This window comes from Macaca thibetana, chromosome X (assembly GCF_024542745.1).
Source record: "Macaca thibetana thibetana isolate TM-01 chromosome X, ASM2454274v1, whole genome shotgun sequence".
In the NCBI taxonomy this organism is placed as follows: Eukaryota; Metazoa; Chordata; class Mammalia; order Primates; family Cercopithecidae; genus Macaca; species Macaca thibetana.
This window is the reverse complement of record NC_065598.1, coordinates 27,701,380-27,708,903: the sequence shown is the minus strand read 5'-3', so window position 1 is coordinate 27,708,903 and position 7,524 is coordinate 27,701,380.

The following is a 7,524-nucleotide window of genomic DNA, read 5'->3' as shown; positions in this document are numbered from 1 at the left end:
ATGTTTTGAAGTCTGAACTGGAACCCCTTGAAGTAATAGAATTTACTTGAGGAAATTCTAAGTGCCCCTATTGCTACAGACAGTCCTGGTGTGTACACGGCCAGAGACAAAAGTCCTAGCTGAAAACTAGACTGAAAGTGGCTCTTTAGATTGTTGCATGACTTGACAAATGTGCTAAAACACAGAGCTGCATACCTACAAGGATATAATAGTTCATTATATGCATATTTTAACTAAGCATGATAAATGAATGTTTTTTTCAGAAATTCTGAAAACTTTCTAAAACATGGAAAATAGAACGTTAATACAGGAAAGAAAACTCAATGACATTTAATTACTGTCCACTTCTTACCTCCATTTTAAAGATTTGGAAACTGAAGCTTTGGAAGGATAAGTGACCAGATCAAATATTTCTTTTAGTCTACCATGGGACTGGAATTTAATCTTACAACATTTGGCCCTTGTTTTTTTCTCTCCTCACTGTACTGACTCCAACAGTCAGCTTTCCTTTTTTCTCCTTACATATTTTATGTGATTTTTTTTCTCCTCATTGTTCACTGGGTAGCAAGATTAATTAACCAAGCCTGCATGTCTGGTTTCCCAGACAATTCTCAGTTGGTATGATTGTGCCCAGGATGTCAAGGTTTTACATAGTCCCATGAGTGTTGCGAGAGGAACAGGCAAAAGCCAGATGCCAGATGCCAGGACCTGCTCTTTTGACTTCCTCCAGCCTGACATAGTCACTTTCTCTGGGATTCCCATACCTTGGAATCCATTTCTGCCTAATACTCAAAATGATAAGAAAACTCAGGTTGAATTTCTCTCCTTGGGGATTACCTCCTGATGTTTTAATTGTTGACATATTGATTGCCTTTTCATATATGATAACTTCTTGCTATAACTTCAGTCATGAAACATTAGTGAAAGAAGTATCCCCAACCAATGGCACTGTGGCCCAACTGTGTGGTCTGGCGGTCAGAAGATGGGGGTCTGGTCCTTCACCTGATTTCTAATCTATCACCATACGTAGACCTAGGGTGACAGATGGTTCTGGAACATAGTTGTCAAGAGTTCAAACTCTGAGTTCAAAGTTAGCATGTTTTTAGGAAATAAAACATGCTAAAGGATTAACTTAAGTGTTAATTTTAAGGGCATAATTTGAGCGTTCTGTGCCAGTTTCCTCATCAACCGAAAGAGATAATAAAATAAATAAATAAATCGCACAATGATTGTGATAAAAAAAAAAAAACCAGCAATTTACGTGGATAGTTTAGCATGTGACAAAGAGTAGCATTTGATAAAACTTATCTATGATTATTATTATCATTGTGGTGGCTGTTGCAATATCCATACAATAATTGCTACCACTGTCTCCTCCCTCCTAGAAATAGTTTATTGAAATCTGCTTCTATAAGCTACTAGATACATAAACTCTGGATCAGTTATTTACCCTTTCACAGGCTGGTAGTCCTCATCTGAAAAATGCAGATTGTGTATGATAATTGCTTTTAAAAATAAAATACGATGTGACAGTTACTAAGAGGGTGTGTGCCTGTATTTTTCTGGCTGGTAGTGGTGTGGAGGTAAGCCTTATGAAGAAATGTGTGCAAAGCAGGAGCCAGAGGAGGGAATGGGAACTAACAGGGAATTCAGAATCCTGAAAAGTTCTAAGAACTTTTTAATTAATTTAGTAATTAATTTAGTAAATAATTTAGTACTGGACATAGTTGTGTATTTGGTAGTACTTTGGAAAGTTTTGTATATGTGACTTAGAAAATAAAGTGACCAAATGAAAATATAAGATATCTGTGTTACCCCGTTTAATGTAAAACAGCATCCATGGCAGTTTGCAGCTGCTTGTGGGTTTGGTATGTATTAAAAACCCAAAGGTCTTTGGAAATTTGAATCCTCATAGCTAATAAAGAACACAAATTAAAATGATAATGTTGCAGTTTCAGTAGGCTAGGTTTTGGATTATTTTGAAATTATAATGTCATGGTTTTCTGTTACTAAAATAGCAACAATTCACCAGGCCAGGAAAGCCTAAAGTTGGTGGCTTGCCAATTATGGTGATCACATGGTTTGATTTGCTCCTGTAGTTATATAAGAGTTTGAGTGTTTCTGAAGGAGAAACAGAAGAAAAAGAAAGCTTATTTAAATAATATTATCCAGAAGTAGAAGAAAAGAAGGAGAAGGAGGAGAAGGAGCGGAAGAGGAAGAAGAAGTGGAGGAGGAGGAGGTGAGGGAGAAGAGGGGGAAGGAGGAGAAGGAGAAGAAGAAAAGCCTTTCCAGTTGTTCAGGGCTGGTCTATGGTCTATGAAGGTTCTCTCCAGAAATACAGCTCACATGGGAGATCTGAAATGACACCATCTGAAATGACAAGTGTAATCACTTGTCCTACGTTTGTTTTTCAAAATACAAATATTTCTCCAAAAGATAGTACATCAAGTTGCTCATATTGTGAGTCAGTTTCTTACTAATTGTTTTTTCTCCCAGAGCTAAAGAAGGCCCCAAAAGAGAGGATGCAGAGAAGAAAGGAGGGTGTGGTAGATTATATTATTGCTCAGAAATATTTACTTACTCTTGCCTCCACCACTTAAGAAGTGGAGTATATTGCCCCACCCTTTGATTTTTTGGGGTTTGTCTGTTTGACTTGCTTTGGCTAATAGAAGACAGTGAAGTGGTAGTTTGCCTGGTTTGAGCCTTGCTCTTCTAGGCCTTCTGTTTTTCTGTTTGCAGTCTTGTGCTTCTGCCATTGCCAGGAGAATACCTCTGAGCTAGTCTGTCAAATCAACAAGGAGGAGGACAGATGTATTGAGCAGAGCTGCTCCAGCCAAACCCAGCCTACGTTAGGTGATCTCAGCTTATGCATTGAACACTATGCATAAGAATTCGATGCATAGTGTTGTATGTAATCTAGATTTTGTATTTGTTTTATAGTGTGTCATAGTGATGGATAACTGATACAGTGGGGCATGCTGGAAACCAGTTTTGCCTACCGTCTCTAATTTTTCAAGTTCCTTTCTCCTTATGTAAGGCCTGGGGAAACTCGATGAAAGCAGTATAGTATAGATATAACTCTGCTAAAGTCATTAGCATTTTATGGGCCCAAGTAAGACAGCCATGATTATGGTTCCTCTTGAAGTATATCAAATTGCCTCCTTAAAGTTTGATGTTTTTTAGTTGCATCTATTGTTTTTATTCCATATCATTCCATGAATAATCTCTTAAGATAAATGATCAGTGAGGAAAGTTTTACTCATCTCTTTTGTTCTGGTTTTCCTGAATCTTCTCATGGTGATTTATATAAGCTGACTCTCTCTCCAAGACTGTCTGCTCAAATTCCAGATCCTTGGTTTTAATATTTTTTTCTTTCACTCAGTGTTACTTGTGACTTTGTATTGTATAGGATTGTAATTATTGGGACTTCAAAAAAGTATGTGAGAAGGAAATAGAGTTAAGCATATTTATCCTTTTTTTATCCTTTCAGACATGCTCTTTCACTAACCTGTGAAACTTAACAGAAAATTGGCACAGGGTAATGGCATCTTGAAACTCTTTTATTCATGTGCACATACATCAGTCACAAAGTAAACACAAATAACTGTAAGTTAAAACGTTAACTTCCTTCTTCCCTCTTTATTCAGGTAATTCCTGCCACAGTTTTGTAAAGGGGAGATCCTAGAATTTACTTCCTTGATAAGCTATAAAGTTTTAGTATGTTGAGTGGGATATCTGCAATAAAAAAATCTGGCTTTCTAAATGTCCTCAATGTTTCAGTAGGAAAAACAGAACTTGCACAAGACTTTTCTACACATCTCAGGTATCTGCATGGTTGATTTAAAAAGAAGACTACATTGTTATTTTTCAAAACAGTTTTCTCTCATTCAGGTCTCTTCCCTTTATAGTGTGATAACTTAACAATTCTGAATTACAGTATTTTTCCTTCCCTATTATTCACTATTAATAACATTATAGAACCTTTATATTTTCTAAAAATTATTTTTTTACTCCTACTTTTAATTTTGATCCATTCTTCACTTAATAGTCAAAGTGACATTTTAAAAATTAAAATCACATTGTCTCATTTTTTCACTAAACTTTTCAATCATTTCCAATTGCACTTGGAAGAAAATTTAAAGTCTTAAACATAGTCCTACATTCTCTATTTCTTCTACTTATGTCAGCCTTCCTGTCTTTTATCATATGCTCTGAAAATCTCTTTTCTGAAAAAGCTATTTTCCCATTGCAGGCTTTAGCCATTCATCTGGCCAATTTTCTTCCAGGTCTCAAGTTAAGTTAAATATCACTTCTTAATAGGGCCCTTCCCAGATGTCTCTCTAAAACAAATTAGGCTCACCCTATCCTTTCTGTACATGTCCTTCATGGTGTTATCAAAATTCAGAATGATATATTTATTTGTGTGATGTTTAATATCTGAATCTCTTCCACACCAAAAGCTACATGGTTTAGGAATTTTATTACTTTCTTAAAGACTCAATTCAAGGCAACTTTTCTTACAGAGAAGCATCCTTTTGTGTTGGTTTTTGTTCCTCATATCAGTCTCTGTTCTTATTTCATCTCAACATTACTCAGATTAACCTTCTCCATTTTGCAAACCTTTACACTCTTGTATCAGCTCTAAATTGTTCTGCTACTTTGGCCCTGATGATGCCTTCGTTTTTTTTTTGTTTTTTTGTTTTTTCTTTTGAGATGGAGTCTTGCTCTGTCATCCAGGCTGGAGTGCAGTGGTGCAGTCTCAGCTCACTACAACCTCCGTCTCCAGGGTTCAAGCAATTCTCCTGCCTCAGCCTCCTAAGTAGCTGGGGTTACAGGCGCCTGCCACCATGCCTGGCTAAGTTTTGTACATTTAGTGGAGATAGGGTTTCACTATGTTGGCCAGGCTGGAATCAAACTCCTGACCTCAGATGATCCACCCGCCTCAGCCTCCCAAAGTGCTGGGATTACAGGCATGAGCCACTACACCCGGTCAATGATGCCTTCAATTTAGGAGAAAATTCTGTGCTCTAGATCTTAGTATCTCACCTCAACCCCAATGCCTCCATCATCTTTGCCCAGAAAACCTCAGCAACTAGTGGGGTTTAGATGGGGAATTGAACATTCAACTTCTAGCCATCATTGTTCAGCCTCCTAATTATTTGTGAACAGCTGGATGGCATTCGTCTCATCCTATCCTTTCCATGCCTAAAAAGTATGAATTTTCCAGATAAAAATCAGAGGTGAATTAATAATAGACCAAGACAGAGGGGGATGAGAATCAACTTTTCCCTCTTTCTACTTGTAATAACATTTCTTCAGAAAAAAAATATGTATATGCTTCCAAGCTTGAAGTTTTATGATTGTTTTTTCCTCATATATCGTCTATCATCAAAGGAAGAAAGGTTAAAAATATCTCTTCTACCCTGTAAAGGGATTGCTGGGGTTTGCTGATGACCCTATGGCCTCTACCTTTCCTTCTCCGCCCCCAATAAAAAGATCATGACAATCACTGCTATATGATCGTGCCAGCAGGAGAAAGGAAACAATAATCTAAAAAACTTCCAATTTCTTTCTGTTGGTTCAACAAATGAACTGAAATAATCCAACATTTCAGATTCCAGGGTGGCCCATACATTTTTTTTTCTTTTTTTTTTTTTTTGAGACCGAATCTCACTCTGTCACCCAGGCGGGACTGCAATAGCGCGATCTCAGCTCACTGAAACCTCCGGCTCCCAGGTTCAAGCAATTATTCTGCCCCAGCCTCCTGAATAGCTGGGACTATAGGCACGTGCCACCATGCCCAGCTAATTTTTTTTTTTTTTTTTTTTTTGAGACGGGGTTTCACCATATTGGCCAGCCTGGTCTCCAACTCCTGACCTCGTTATCCGCCCACCCCAGCCTCTCAAAGTGCTGGGATTACAGGCGTGAGCCACCGCACCGTACTGGCCCATGCTTTTATAACCAGAGGCTGTGAACCTGCAATAAAAACATCTGACTTTCTAAACATGCTCAATGTTTCTCCTTTAGTGTAAGAATGTGTCTGTATGTTTGGTGTTGGGGAGGGAGGGAGAGGAAACAAAGAAGTAGAACACCCCACCTGAGTCAGAGAAAATGGAATTTTGTAGGGTTAGTTTATCATGATGTACCAAGGACTTCATCCGCAGCAAACTAACACAGTAACAGAAAACCAAACACCGCATGTTCTCACTCATAAGTGGAGTTGAACAATGAGACCACATGGACACAGGAAGGGTATTGGGGGAACCAGCCTCCAATATTTCAACATAGGTTCTTTTCTATTTTCCCTAAGTGTTGGCCAGCCTGAGAAATAAAGGGAAAGAGTATGAAAGAGAGAAATTTTAAAACTGGGTGTCCAGGGGAGACATCACACGTCAGCAGGTTCTGTGATGTTCCCTGAGCCACAAAACCAGCAAGTTTTTATTATGGATTTCAAAAGGGGAGGGGTGTACGAATAGGGTGTGGGTCACAGAGATCACATGCTTCAAGGGCAATAAAATATCACAAGGCAAATGGGGGCAGAGCGAGATCACAGGACCAGGGCGAAATTAGAATTGCTGATGAAGTTTCATGTCCCACTGGGCACACACTGTCATTGATAACATCTTATCAGGAGACAGGGTTTGAGAGCAGACAACCAGTCCAACTCAAATTTACTAGTCAGGAATTTCCTAATCCTAATAAGCCTGGGGGCGCTACTGGAGACCGGGGCTTATTTCATCCCTTACCTATAACCGTATAAGATGGACACTCCCAGAGCAGCCATTTTAGAGACCTCCTCCTGGGAATGCATTCTCTTTCTCAGGGCTGTTCCCTGCTGAGAAAAAGAATTCAGTGATATTTCTCCTATTCACATTTGTAAGAAGAGAAATATGACTCTGTTGTGTCTGGCCCCGCAGGCAGTCAGGCCCAATGGTTATCTCCCTTGTTCCCTGAAAATCGCAGCCATCCTGTTCCTTTTGGATGCCCAGATTTCACATTGTTCAAACACACATGCTTTACAAACAATTTGTGCAGATAACGCAATCATCGCAGGATCCTAAGATGACATACATCCTCAGCTTACAAAGATGACGGGATTAAGAGATTAAAGGAAGGCCGGGCAAGGTGGCTCAAGCCTGTAATCCCAGCACTTTGGGAGGCCGAGACGGGTGGATCACGAGGTCAGGAGATTGAGACCATCCTGGCTAACATGGTGAAACCCCGTCTCTACTAAAAAATACAAAAAACTAGCCGGGCGAGGTGGCGGGCACCTGTAATCCCAGCTACTCGGGAGGCTGAGGCAGGAGAATGGCGTAAACCCGGGAGGCAGAGCTTGCAGTGAGCTGAGATCCGGCCACTGCACTCCAGCGGGGCGACAGAGCGAGACTCCGTCTCAAAAAAAATAAAAATAAAAAAAAAACAGAGATTAAAGGAAAGACAGGCACAGGAAATTATAAGAGCATTGATTGGGGAAGTGATAAGTGTCCATGAAATTTCACAGTTTATGTTCAGAGATTGCAGTAA